Source organism: Somniosus microcephalus, unplaced genomic scaffold (assembly GCF_052327205.1).
Source record: "Somniosus microcephalus isolate GS21.2 unplaced genomic scaffold, FLI_Smic_1.0 unresolved_chr1, whole genome shotgun sequence".
NCBI classification, from domain to species: Eukaryota; Metazoa; Chordata; class Chondrichthyes; order Squaliformes; family Somniosidae; genus Somniosus; species Somniosus microcephalus.
The window spans coordinates 152,346,746-152,361,596 of record NW_028225179.1 but is presented as its reverse complement, the minus strand read 5'-3'; the positions used below and the strand labels follow the sequence as shown (position 1 = coordinate 152,361,596).

Genomic DNA, 14,851 nt, shown 5'->3' with positions numbered 1-14,851 from the left:
GTGATGGAGGCTCGTCTCTCTGAGGATTGGAAGATTATGGCCAGTACTTCCGCAACTTCCACCTTTACTTCCCTCAGCATTGTAGGATGCATCCCATCTGGTCCTGGTGACTAATCTACATTAAATACAGCCAGCCTTTCTAGTAGCTTACAATAATATTCAAATCTTTTCTTCAGTCATATTGAAGTAAGCCCCCAAAGTGCGGACCAAGTGATATACAAGGTCGACGTCACCGGCTTGTTGTAAGAAAGACAGACCAACTAATTGAAGTCACAACGGTTTATTCAGACCTGGGGAGAACCTTTCAGATCGCTGTCTGAATCCGACTCCACCGATATCCTAGCAACGTTCACAATTATACATAAATCAAACCCCTGCCCTAGGGGCGGGTGCAAAGCTTATCAGCATATACAGAGTTATAGCTAAATGGCAATTATAAACCATAACATTTAATCCTTCCTGCCGCCTACAAACTCGCAGTTCTGTTATCAGTTGGTCCTGTCACTTTCTGTGACTGGGGCCTCATCTTAATTGCTTTACAACCGTCAGTTTGTTTTCTGGTCAGGTGGTTTGCTCGTTACATGTTTTCTTAAGATAACAGTCCTCGTTCAATCTCTGCAAAGCCCAGACTTTTGGCCTTGTCTCTGGGTTACTTCTGCAAAGCAAGCACATCCTGATTAGGCCCACCATACTTTGATGTAATGGAACAACAAACAAATTCTTAGATATGTTATCTTGTATATGTGCTGCCTCACCGGGCCGAGCAGACATCCTCCCCAATCTTCCCACAAGTTGCTCTGCAGTTTAATTTCTCAGCATTTGAAGTCACTTAATCATGTTTTTAAAGCTTAGCTGGGTAAATGCAATATACAGACCCATATATCGTTTAACTCAGGGTATGAATTAACTCATTACCTCCACCTTGTACATTGGTGCCACATTATACATATTCTAACATAAAAATTAAAGTACAATAGTAATTTGGTTACTTCAATACAAAACCACAATACCCAGTGTTCTTGCCCCTAATCTCTATCCAGTGATCACTGTTGGAATATGGACATGTGGACATTGGGTGAGGACACATCAGGCTCATCTGCAGTGTCGCAGATAGTCCACGAGCTTGCCAACTTTCTAGGTTCAAATATGAAAAACTGCCCCTTGGGCCTGGTCCACAGGAGGACCAGTGCTTGTGGATCCACACCCAGTCTGAGTTAGTGCCTTCAGGAGAGGAGAAATTTAGTTAGGATTTTTTAAAATATAAAACGATTTCTAAGTTCTCACATACCTGATATCTGGAGATGGGCCTCTCGTTTTTTGTTCAATAACCAGTTTTGCATGAAACATAAAAACTTGTTTACAGAATCACTTGTTACATCAATATGATGACTCTGGACAGCAATGAGGCCTCTGGAGTCCTTTATGAATTCTGTTTCAGGCTGTGCGGTCACATCTTGTCCATTCCCATCCACCCACCATAGCTCTGGCTCAGGATACCATCCATCAGATTTACGCACAACTCGAACTCCTTGTTTGTTGTTTTCCTCCAGGTGAATCCAAGGCCGGTGTCCAAAACCTGCAATTAGGATCAAAAATATTACTCATTTTTATTGTTAAATGTGCAATTGCAACAATCTACAATAATTTTAGTCTGTTAAAGTTAATATAGGACAACCTATTCCTCCATTGACTGACCCAAGTATTAAAATCAGTGGGGGTAATTTTAACTTCGCCGATCGTGTAAAACAGACAATATTGGATTGGCCTCATGATGTGACAAACTCTTCTTCCACCACCACGTCTGTGCCTTCTCTTTCAGGCAGGAGCAGTCTGTCTGTGAATCTGAATCAGACCACTTTTCCTGTCTCCAGCACTCTCAATCATTCTGGGCTCCTTCATCTTGCCTTCACTCAATCTCTTCATCAACAACTGCTGCAATATCACCATTTTCTGTTTCTTTAAATTTATTTCCCTCTCAGCATTGCTGATCATCTTCCAAAATTCGCTGGAATCTGGAACTGTACCCATGGATTGGAGGGTAGCTAATGTTACCCCACTATTCAAAAAGGGTGGTAAAGAGAAAGCGGGAAATTACAGATCGGTAAGCCTGACATCGGTAGTGGGGAAAATGCTAGAGTCCATTATAAAGGATGTAATAGCTGAGCACTTGGAAAGCAGTGACAGGATCGGACAAAGTCAGCATGGGTTTACAGAAGGTAAATCGTGCTTGACTAATCCACTGGAATTTTTTGAGGATGTAACTGGGAAAATAGATAAGGGAGAACCAGTAGATGTGGTGTATTTGGACTTTCAAAAGGCTTTCGATAAGGTCCCGCATAAGAGATTAGCGTGTAAAGTTAAGGCACATGGGATTGGGGGCAAGGTATTGACTTGGATAGAGAACTGGTTGGCGGACAGAAAGCAGAGAGTAGGAATTAACGGGTCTTTTTCCGAGTGGCAGGCAGTGACTAGTGGGGTACCGCAGGGATCGGTCCTTGGACCCCAGCTATTCACAATATACATTAATGATCTAGATAAGGGAACTAGATGTAATATCTCCAAGTTTGCAGATGACACAAAGCTGGGTGGGCGTGTGTGCTGCGAGGAGGATACCGAGAAACTCCAGGATGATTTGGACAGGTTGGGTGATTGGGCAGAAGCGTGGCAGATGCAATATAACGTGGATAAATGCGAGGTTATCCACTTTGGTGTCAAAAACAGAAAGGCAGTCTATTATCTGAATGGCAATAGATTGGGAGAAGGGGCAGTGCAACGAGACCTGGGTGTCCTTGTGCACCAGTCGCTGAAGGTAAGCATGCAGGTGCAGCAGGCGGTGAAGAAGGCAAATGGTATGTTGGCCTTCATAGCGAAAGGGTTTGAGTACAGGAGCAAGGATGTCCTGCTGCAGTTGTACAGGGCCTTGGTTAGACGACACCTTGAGTACTGTGTGCAGTTTTGGTCACCTTATCGGAGGAAGGATGTTCTTGCCATGGAAGGAGTTCAGCGAAGATTCACAAGGCTGATCCCTGGGATGGCAGGAATGACGTATGAGGAGAGATTGTGTCGATTGGGCTTATACTCGCTGGAGTTTAGAAGAATGAGAGGGGATCTCATCGAAACTTATAAAATTCTGACAGGTCTGGACAAACTAGATGCAGGTAGAATGTTCCCGATGGTCAGAGAGTCCAGAACCAGGGGTCACAGTCTAAGGATAAGGGGTAAGCCATTTAGGACAGAGATGAGGAAGAATTTCTTCACCCAGAGTGGTGAACCTGTGGAATTCTCTACCACAGAAGGCGGTTGAGGCCAAGTCTTTAAATATATTCAAGAAGGAGTTAGATATATTTCTTAGAGCTAAAGGTATCAAGGGATACGGGGAGAAGGCAGGTACGGGGTACTGAGTTTGGATGATCAGCCATGATCTCATCGAATGGCGGAGCAGGCTCGAGGGGCCGAATGGCCTACTGCTCCTATCTTCTATGTTTCACTTGTAGCTTTCTGTTCCATTCCAGATACCATCAAACACACCAAGAAAGAGGCCACTGATGTTGTCTGGCAGAAGGGCCTCTGACAGGCTGAGGCTGAACATCAATTGTCTGACGACTCCCCCCATCTAACTACAGACCATGACCCCACGACCAAACACCATATCATAATCTCCCAGTGTTACCAAATTCATCCCTTCCAGAGACCTCCCTCCCCCACCCCATCATGCTTCCAATCTTATTGTTCCCCAACCCTGCAGCCAGTTTCCAATTCCTCCCCAAGATACACAAATAGCAGTGTCTTGGCAGATGGATTATTGAAGCTTGCTGCTGTCCCACTAGACCAATATCCTCTGACCTTAACTCTTGTCCAGTCTGTACCCACCTACATCTGTGACTCTTCAGATACCCTCTGCCACTGACGATTTCACGTTTTCCGCCAATCATTTCCTTTTACAGGAAACTTTCTGGTATCCGGCACTGACGGGACCGAGCTGGTGCCGGTCGATCAACACTGCTGGAAAAACGAGCGCTAATGTTAAAACATACGGAGCTTCTGAGCTCCGTCTGAAGCAACAAACCCTGTTGCTCAGCAACAGCTTCAATACAGTCGGCGCAGCTTGCAAGCGTCTCTGTAGCTAAGCAACAGCTTCAGTTAGACGCTTGCAGAGCCAGGACTGGAGAAAAAAAGCAACGAAAAGTAAAAAAACTTATCTGAGCCGACTCCTGAATTTTGCCGGTGGATAGAGCATTCTCCTCCGGTTAAACAAAAGTTTCCTGTACAATGCACAGTCCCTCAACATCTCCATCCCTCACCAGGTATGACTCCAATCACAGGAGAGTTATCAGCTTATCCGCATTGGCTTCAGTTTTACTAGGGCTCCTTGGTGCCACACTTGGCCGAATGCTGCCTTATGTCAAGGGCACTCACTCTCATCTCACCTGTGGAATTCATGTTGACGACTCCTTCCATCAATTTACTGATGATTGGAAGCAGGCCGATAGGGTAGTAATTGGCCAAGTTGGATATGTCCTGCTTTTTGTGCACAGGACATACCTGGGCAATTTTCCACATTGTCGATTGTCCACAATCGAATACAGATAGGAAACCGGCATTGTGGGCCACACTTTAGCCAGGGTATTGTCCTGGTAAAGAAGTATACCCATGTCATGGAGGTTGACTTTTCATGGGGTGTAAGTCAAGAGGAAGTACAGGAATTTCTGGCATCACCTCTTCAAAGTTGGCACCAGTAACTTGTGGACACACAAAGCATCTTCCCCCTTTCCATTGGAATTTTGCTTTGTCTGCAAAATGAGGCAGAGATGCCTCAGTAATGCCATACAAGGCCCATGAATTTCCACCCCATTATATTTAAAACATGAACTGTGCAACTGAATTATATTAACGGAGTGATTAGCGACACAGTGTGAATACTTCTGGTTTTCAGTCGACCCAATGACATAACCCTTCTGTACATGAACCAGGCCACCTGATGACATCTTTCTCTGTACATGGACAAAAGGTTTCCACTGGTGACATCATGCCAGTTCATGGGGTCACATATTTGAATGGGCTTAAAAGTGAATTGCTCTGTAGGCCTGGTGTTGTCTGAATTCGGGAATGTTAGCATGTGCGTTGTCTGAACTCGGGAATGTTAACGCTGTGCGTTGTCTGAACTCGGGAATGTTAACGCTGTGCATTGTCTGAACTCGGGAGTGTTAGCGCTGTGCATTGTCTGAACTCGGGTGTGTTAGCGCTGTGTGTTGTCTGAACTCAGGAATGTTAGCGCTGTGCATTGTCTGAACTCGGGAGTGTTAGTGCGGTGCGTTGTCTGAACTCGGGAGTGTTAGCACTGTGCGCTGTCTGAACTCTGAAGGATTATGCCTGCACTGTCACTAGACATTGGTATCTCTGCATAGTCGAGCAGAGCTTGAAGTAGTCACTGCCTGCCTGGAGCATGAGTACCACTGGCTGGATCAAATGCCAGGCAGAATGCTGGGTGAGTGGTGTCCAATTACACCCCCCACTTCACTGTGTTGTCTGTACACTAGGGGACATGACCTTATTTTAATTGCAGAGTGGTATATATTTCCAGTCTGTGCCCATTTTGAATTATTAGCAAAAATCTTGAATTTTCCAGTAAATTGTTTGTGGTTTTCATTTTCAAATAACCTGGAGCTTGCTAATTGTCATTTATGATTTTAAAAGATGCTGCAATTTGAATATTGTGCCTCATACCCATCACACATTAGTAGTTTCCAACTAGAGGGACTAACCTCCAACTCGTAGATCTATCACTGCTTCCGCATGGTATGTTTTGGAGTCAATAAAACACGTGTAGCTCCCTTCATCTGATGCTTTTATCTTCCTCAGTTTGAGAGAGGCATTTCCACGGGGAAACTCATCTTTAAAAAGTTACGTCCTCCCTTGATAAGCTTTGTCCTGCACATCAGTTCGATCCTGTCCACCGATGTATAAATGTACTGGCGAAGCAGAGTCTGATGTCAACCATCGAACCTCCAGGTTATCCAGAGATATATCTGGTACCAGTTGGCACTCTAATACAACATCTTCACCAACTGTGACTATGATGGGATAGTCTGGTACAAGCACACGGAATCTCTCTGGTAAAATATAACATTTTAAACAGCGTCAACACTCTTACTGAAGGAACAAATTTAATCTTCAGGGAGATATTTTAAAGGAAACAAATAAAATTCAATTTTTAGTGTGACTAATTCTTCCAAAAATCATTAATCTGGAAAATAAATTTGCAATAAAAGGGACAGAACTTTATAAAAACAATAACTGTTCCCTCTTGTATTATTTACACATTTACTAGCTCACTAAATACAGTGTATATAAATAGGTAGCAGTGATAAAAGGGTAATCTGACCATTAATCTCAGACTTACACTCAGGTAGAATGGTACAATGGTGGAAGTTAGTTAAACTCCCTCTCTTAGGATATTTGGGTTTGAGGAAGCTGGGAAGGCGGCGGCGAGAGATTGTTTAAAATTTTTCGTAATTTTAGTAGCCATTTTGTGAGTAACAAGAAGAAATGAATCATGAATAGGATCCTGGCGGTTTCAGGCAGCATGAAACTGCTAAATGATCAGCCATGATCTCATTAAATGGTGGAGCAGGCTTGAGGGGCTGAATGGCCTACTCCTGCTCCTATCTTCTATGTTTCTATGATTTGCACCGGGGGAAAACAACAAGTCACGATTTTCTCATCACCTAATGCAACAACCCAACTCCAGCGATTTCTGGGTAACTCAGTTAGTGTTTACACTTCTACTTAACATGGAAGAAATTCCAGGTGGTGGCACTGACTCTGAAGCAATTCCCAGGCACAAGAAGCAGTATATTCAGCTCCATTACTGGTATTCCGAGCAGACTTTTTGAATGAGACATTCAGCTGACTTGTTTCCAGATTAATGTGTTCCTCAGTTTTGCTTCTAATTCTGAACAAACAGCTTCTCCGTATACACTTCAATTTTCTTTAAACCCACTTTTAAGCTGATTTTTGCTACATTCGAGGCTGACTTCAGTACTTGAGCTGACACTTCAGTGCAGTACTCAGGGAGTGTTGTATTGTTGGAGCTGCTGCCTTTTTGATGAGACATTAAACCGAAGCCCAGTCTGTCTGCCTGTTGGTGGGTGTAAAGGATCCCGTGACACTATTTAAAGAAGAATCGTGAATTCTCCCAGTGTCCTGGCCAACATTCCTCCCTCAACTCACACCAAGAACAGATTATCTGGTCAATTAACACATTTACTGTTTCTGTGACCTTACTGTGTACAAATCGGCTGCCACATTTGCCTACATTGTTGGGTTTGTTTTCTCCAGAAAAGAGAAATTGGTTCATTTAACTGAAGTGTACAAGATTATGAAGAGAATTTTTAAACTGGTTGGTCCTGATTAAATCATTCAACATACTGAAGACTTTAATACTCAGGACAGAAATGTGGATTTAGGAGTACAAGGAAAGGCAGGTGGAACTTTTTCACCCTTGGAGTGAGAGAGCCGGGGCAATAATGAGAAAGAAAAACTACAAATGATGGAAATCTGAAACAACAGAACATGCTGGAAATACGCAGCAGGTCCATCAGCATCGACGAAGAGAAAGGACAAGCTCAGGTGCTGTGTGTGTATACCCGTTGTCATGGCCTTCCCTAATAACTCACTCCACATAGAGTTGTGTAAGAAGAAGCTAGTGAACGCCATTGAAGCAGACTGTATAATGGCTTCAAGAGACATTTCTGGAGAGGGATCAGAGTGAGGGATGCATAGGAACATAAGAACATGAGAAATAGGAGCAGGAGTCGGCCATTTGGCCCCTCGAGCCTGCTCCGCCATTTAATGAGATCATGGCTGATCTGATCTTGGGCTCAGCTCCATTTCTCTGCCCGCTCCCCATAACCCATCACTCCCGTATTGTTCAACAATCTGTCTATCTCCACCTTAAATATATTCAATGACCCAGCCTCCACAGCTCCCTGGGGCAGAGAATTCCACAGATTTACGACCCTCCGAGAGAAGAAATTCCTCCTCATCTCAGTTTTAAATGGGCGACCCCCTTATTCTGAAACTATGCCCCCTAGTTCTAGATTCCCCCAGGAGGGGAAACATCTTCTCTGCATCTACCTTGTCGAGCCCCCTCAGTATCTTATGTTTCAGTAAGATCACCTCTCATTCTTCTAAACTCCAATAAGTATAGGCCCAGCCTGCTCAACCTTTCTTCATAAGTCAATCCCTTCATCTCAGGAATCAACCTCGTGAACCTTCTCTGAACTGCCTCCAATGCAAGTATATCCCTCCTTAAATAAAGAGACCAAAACTGTACGCAGTACTCCAAGTGTGGTCTCACCAACACCCTGTACAGTTGTAGCAGGATTTTCCTGCTTTTATACTCCAGCCCCCTTGCAATAAAGGCCAACATTCAATCTGCCTTCCTGATTACTTGCTGTACCTGCATGCTAACTTTTTGTGTTTCATGTACAAGGACCCCCAGGTCCCTCTGTACTGCAGCATTTTGTAATCTCTCCCCATTTAAATAATAATTTGCTTTTTTCTTTTTCTTACCAAAGTGGATAACCTCACACTTTCCCACTTTATACTCCATCTGCCAAATGTTTACCCACTCACTTAGCCTGTCTATATCCCGTTGCAGATTCTGTGTGTCCTCTTCACAACTTGCATTCCCACCTATCTTTGTATCGTCAGCAAATTTAGCTACATTACACTCGGTCCCTTCATCCAAGTCATTCATATAGATTGTAAATAGTTGAGGCCCCAGCATTGATCCCTGTGGCACCCCACTAGTTACAGTTTGCCAACCGGAAAATGACCCATTTATCCCGACTCTCTGCTTTCTGTTAGTTAGTCAATCCTCTATCCATGCTAATATATTACCCCCAACCCCGTGACCTCTTACCTTGTGCAGTAACCTTTTATGTGGCACCTTATCGAATGCCTTCTGGAAATCCAAATACACCACATCCACTGATTCCCCTTTATCCACCCTGCTCGTTACATCCTCAAAGAACTCCAGCAAATTTGTCAAACATGATTTCCCTTTCATAAAACCATGCTTGACTGTATTATGATTTTCTAAATGTCCTGCTACTGCTTCCTTAATAATGGACTCCAGCATTTCCCCAATGACAGATGTTATGCTAACTGGTCTATAGTTTCCTGTTTTCTGTCTCCCTCCCTTCTTAAATAGGGGCATTACATTTGCAGTTTTCCAATCGCTGGGACATCTCCAGAATCCAGGGAATTTTGGTAGATTGCAACCAATGCATCCACTGTCTCTGCAGCCACTTCTTTTAAGACCCTACGATGCAGGCCATCAGGTCCAGGGGACCTGTCCACCTTTAGTCCCATTATTTTACCGAGTACTTTTTCTTTAGTGATAGTGATTGTTTTAAGTTCTCCCCCCTCCCTATAGCCCCTTGATGATGTGTTATTGGGATGGTTTTTGTGTCTTCTACCGTAAAGACTGATACAAAATATTTGTTCAAAGTCTCTGCCATTTCCCTGTTCTCCATTATTAATTGCCCAGTCTCATCCTCTAAGGGACCAACATTTACTTTAGCTACTCTCTTCCTTTTTATATACCTGTAGAAGCTCTTACTATCTGTTTTTAAATTTTTGCTATTTTACTCTCATAATCCATCTTATCTCGATTATTTTTTAGTCACCCTTTGCTGGTTTTAAAAAAGTTCCCAATCCTCTGGCCTTCCACTAATCTTGGCAACATTGTAAGCCTTTGTTTTCAATTTGATACCATCCTTTACTTCCTCAGTCAAGCACGGATGGTTCTCCCTCCTCTAAGTCTTTCCTTCTCGCTGGAATATATATTTTTTGAGTTATGAAATATCTCCTTAAATGTCTGCCATTGCTTATCAACCATCTTACCCTTTAATCTATTTTCCCAGTCCACTTTAGCCAACTCTGCCTTCATACATTTGTAATTGCCTTTATTTAAGATCAGGACACTGGTTTGAGACCCAACTTTCTCACCCTCCAATTGAATTTGAAATTCAACCATGCTATGATCACTCTTTCCTAGAGAATCCTTTACTACGAGATCATTTATTAATCCTGTCTCATTACACAGTACCAGATCTAAGATAGCCTGTTCCCTGGTTGGTTCCACAATGTATTGTTCTAGGAAACCATCCCGGATACAGTCTATGAACTCTTCCTCGAGGCCAATTTGATTTGTCCAATCAATATGAAGATTAAAATCGCCCATGATTATTGCTGTACCTTTCTTACAAGCCTCCATTATTTCTTGATTTATACTCTGTCCAACGGTGTAATTACTGTTGGGGGCCTATAGACTACGCCCACCAGTGACTTCTTTCCTTTATTATTTCTTACCTCCACCCAAACTGATTCTACATCTTGCCCTTCTGAGCCAATATCATTTCTCACTTCTGCACTGATCTCACCCTTTATTAACATAGCTACCCCACCTCCTTTTCCTTTCTGTCTATCCTTCTGAAATGTCAAATACCCCTGAATATTCAGTTCCCAGCCTTGGTCACATTGCAACCATATCTCTGTAATGGCTATCAGATCATACCCATTTATATCTATTTGTGCCATCAACTCATCTATCTTCTTATGAATGCTGCGTGCATTCAGATAAAGAGCTTTTAATTTTGTCTTTTTACTATTTTTCCGTGCTTTGACCCCACTTTCTGATGCACTCTTATTGTTATACGTTCTGTCCCTTCCTGTCACACTCTGGTTACCCCCATCGCTACTCTGCTCTATTGCCTTCTCCTTTCTCTTTGACTTTTTAAATTCCCGCTCACCTGAGCCCTCTCCCCCACTATTTAGTTTAAAGCCCTCTCTACAGCCCTAGTTATTTGATTCGCCAGGACACTAGTCCCAGCATGGTTCAAGTGAAGCCCGTCCCAACGGAACAGCTCCCTTTTACCCCAGTACTGGTGCCAATACCCCATGAATCTAAACCCATTTCTCCCACACCAGTCTGAGCCACACGTTCATCTCTCTGATCTTATTTACCCTATGCAAATTTGCTCGTGGCTCAGGTAGTAATCCAGAGATTATTACCTTTAGTTCTGCTTTTTAATTAAGCCCCTAGCTGCTCATACTCCCTCAGCAGAAACACTTTCTCTGTTCTACCTATGTCATTGGTACCTATGTGGACCACAACAACTGGATCTTTCCCCTCCCACTCCAAGTTCCTCTCCAGCCCAGAGGAGATGTCCTTAACCCTGGCACCGGGCAGGCAACACAGCCTTCGGGACTCACGCTCTGGCTGCAGAGAACAGTATAGGTGTAGGTGGGTTTCATCCATGAAAAAGGGCCCTTGTTTGGGCCTAATGGCCTTTTCCGGTTTGCGAAATCTCCGACTATAAATGAGCTAAGTGGATGAAGATACTGACACCTTGTTTTGTAACAAGTGTAAGATTTACATTAACCATTCCATTCCTTACCCAACATTACAGGATGAAGACCAAGTAGGAACACAAAACTAAAGCATCTTCCTTTCATCTTTGTAAAGAACTGGTTGAAGTTTTTCACCTGAAAAGATAATTTCTTGTTATATTTCTTAATTTCAGTGCTGTAGCAATGCCTCTTAAGTGTATTAACGCATTCTTTGAATTCCGTTCTCTGCTCTTATAACTGAGGCGTAACCCATTTAAAATAAGTCAGTTAACACTTCTATCAAATAATGGAGAGTGGAATTTCAGTCAAACGCCTTAAGCATTTGTATGACAATACCCCACTGCATAATTTCAGGGTTGACATTAGTTACTTGTGCCTTGTTCATGTTTTTGAATAAGTTTGGTTTTCCCTAAATATTCTAATTCAAAAGTTATGCAGTTTACAGACTTCCTTGTTTTAGAAAAGAAGGCACATTCCTCAGCAAGATGATTCTGCAGAGAAACACTGAACGAGAAAGAGGTCCAAGAGTATTACAGTGGATAAAGCTGTGAAATCATCATCACTGTGTTAAACTGCAGCAAAAAGTCTGATAACCTAAAAATTGTTGCCCTTCAGAAGGTACAGAAAAAAACAACAAAAACGATTCCAGGCATCAGGAATTTAGACTGTGAGGAAAGGTCGGAGAAGTTGTGAAGTTGTTTCCTTTGGAATTGGGGAGACTTTGGAGGTGATGTCATTTCATTTTACAGGATTAAAATGGAAATTGATAAAACTGATTGAGACAATTTGCTCAATATAGTGAAAAATTCAAATACTGAGAGCATAGGTTAGAATTAGAAAGTTAGGAGTAGAAAGCAAAGTCACTCTGGACCACTTCATTCACAGGTTAATCCAGAGAATGAGAATTCAAATCCCACCATGGCAGTTTGAGAATTTTGATTTTTTTCTTGTCTCAGTAATATAGCAAAACTGTTAGAGGGAGGCTTTAGGACATCATTACAAACTGCTGCTGCTGTCCCAGCCTCTTTCAGTCTCATACTGGTCTAATATTGCTGCAGCGAGGACAGATGCTCAAAACAGTCAACACTAAACCCACTCCTGTGATGGCCCAACAAGTTTATTCAGTCATCATACAAACCAGAACCATCCTAAGTTTGATCCCTGGCCTGTAATGTGTTAATTGATCTTAGCCAGGACAAGGACCAAAGTACTACAATTGGCCTCACTGCCCCTAGGTAAGGAGGAGAAAGATCAGCCAAATCTACCATTCCTGATCTTTATCATTATGCTGGAAGTGCACAGGCTAGGGACAAGATCAGGCTTGGCTGTGATACCTGTATGGCAAATAGCCTGCCAGCATTCACGGTCAAGGGTTACACATGAATAATGGCCACTGGGATGAGATACTGGAGGGTGACTGGCACCAACACAACCATTTCAAGGAAAGGAGAAAATAAACAATTACATCTCAACAACACTGGATCAAACAGGTGGTAATGAAAGTAGGAGAAGCTGGAAGTAGAACTGGATTTCTCAAGCACATTCTGCCCTATTTGTCAGCTAAGTGTTCTCGAAAGCCTACGTCTGTCTAGTCATCGCAAGAATCCTCCTCAATCGCCTTCTCCCAGTGGCTGAAGAGCTCCTCCCAGAGTCGCAATGCGAATTCCACCCTCTAAGGGGCACAATGGACATGATCTTCACTGCGCATCAACTACAAGAGAAATGCAGGGAACAGCACCAACCGCTGTACATGGCCTTCTTTGACCTCACAAAGGCCTTCGACACCGTCAACCGCGAGGGATTATGGAGTGTCCTCCTCAAATTCGTCTGCCCTCAATAGTTTGTCACCATCCTCCGTCTGCTTCACGACAAGATGCAAGCCATGATCCTGACCAACGGATCCACCACAGACCCAATTCACATACGGACTGGGCTCAAGCAAGGCTGTGTCATCGCACTAACACTCTTCTTGATCTTCCTGGCTGCAATCTCTCACCCTCAGTAAGCTCCCCGCTGGAGTGGAGCCAAGCTACAGAACAAACGGGAAACTGTTCAACCTCCGTCGCCTCCAGTCCAGATCAAAGGTCGTCCCATCCTCTGTCACCGAATTACAGTATGCAGACAACACTTGCGTCTGCGCACACTCTGAGGTCGAACTCCAAACCATCGTCAACACCTTCACCGAAGCGTACGAGAGCATAGGCCTTACACTAAACATCCGTAAGACAAAGGTCCTCTACCAACCTGCCCCCACCACACAGTACTGCTCCCCGATTATCAAAATCCATGACGAGGCCTTGGGCAACGTGGACCACTTTCCATACCTCGGGAGCCTACTGTCAACAAGGGCAGACGTCGATGACGAAGTCCAACACCGCCCTCAGTCGCCTGAGGAAGAGAGTGTTTGAAGACCAGGACCTCAAACCCGGCACCAAGCTCATAGTCTACAGAGCAGTAATGATTCCCACCCTCCTGTATGCTTCAGAGACATGGACCATGTACAGCAGGCACCTCAAATCACTGGAGAGGTACCACCAACGCTGTCTCCGCAAGATCCTGCAAATCCATTGGCAAGATAGGTGCACCAACATCAGTGTTCTCGCTCAGGCCAACATCCCCAGCATCAAAGCTTTGACCCTGCTCGATCAGCTCCGATGGACTGGCCACATCTTCCGCATGCCAGATACGAGACTCCCAAAACAAGCGCTCTACTCGGAGCTCCGACGTGGCAAGAGAGCCCCAGGTGGGCAGAGGAGACGCTTCAAGAACACCCTCAAAGCCTCCTTGAAAAAGTGCAACATCCCCACCGACACCTGGGAATCCCTGGCACAGACTGCACAAAGTGGAGGAGAAGCATCCAGTAAGGCGCCGAATACCTCGAGTCTCTTGGCAGGGAGCAAGCAGAAGCCAAGCGCAAACAGTGGAAGGAGCACACGTCAACCCAAGCACTTCACCCACCTGCCCCTTCAACCACCGTCTACCCCGCCTGTGACAGAGACTGTAGGTCCCACATTGGACTCATCAATCACCTGAGAACTCATTTTTAATGTGGAAGCAAGTCGTCCTTGGTTCCGAGGGACTGCCTAAGAAGAACGGGGTGCTGCGGCCCATTTAACAGGAAATCTCACTTCCTTCTGAATTCAATCCAATCGAAAGCCACGCAGCCCAGGGGAGCAGGGAATTCCTGCACATTAGAGTTTGAAAGTCGCTGCTGGAAACATATAAACCCCAGTATCCGGTCAGGAAGACCAGAGGAGGCAACGATTCCCTTCTCGTCTACCCCTGCAGAAGCCCCCGCCTCTTCCCATTATCCTGAATGGGGCCGCCTGCTCCCCCTGGTCAGGTAAAGAATCGAAGATTCTCCCCGGGACCTGCCCTCAAGGGCCTGTAGGGCGGGACTGAGTAGCGGATTTCACGCTCACTGATCCCC

The 14,851-nt window shown here is 44.3% G+C and overlaps 1 pseudogene across 1 annotated transcript in view; it reads right to left on the bottom strand.

Annotated features, from left to right (window-relative positions):
* Positions 1 to 264: 264 nt before the first annotated feature.
* Positions 265 to 14,851, bottom strand: part of LOC147096266 (butyrophilin-like protein 2) — a 32,489-nt pseudogene continuing 17,902 nt past the window's right edge. The window contains exons 4-7 of the transcript XR_015074882.1: positions 11,469 to 11,556; positions 5,763 to 6,110; positions 1,289 to 1,576; positions 265 to 655 (exon numbers count right to left, since the gene is read on the bottom strand). The product of XR_015074882.1 is annotated as a butyrophilin-like protein 2 (transcript). The remainder of the gene's footprint in view (positions 656 to 1,288; positions 1,577 to 5,762; positions 6,111 to 11,468; positions 11,557 to 14,851) is intronic.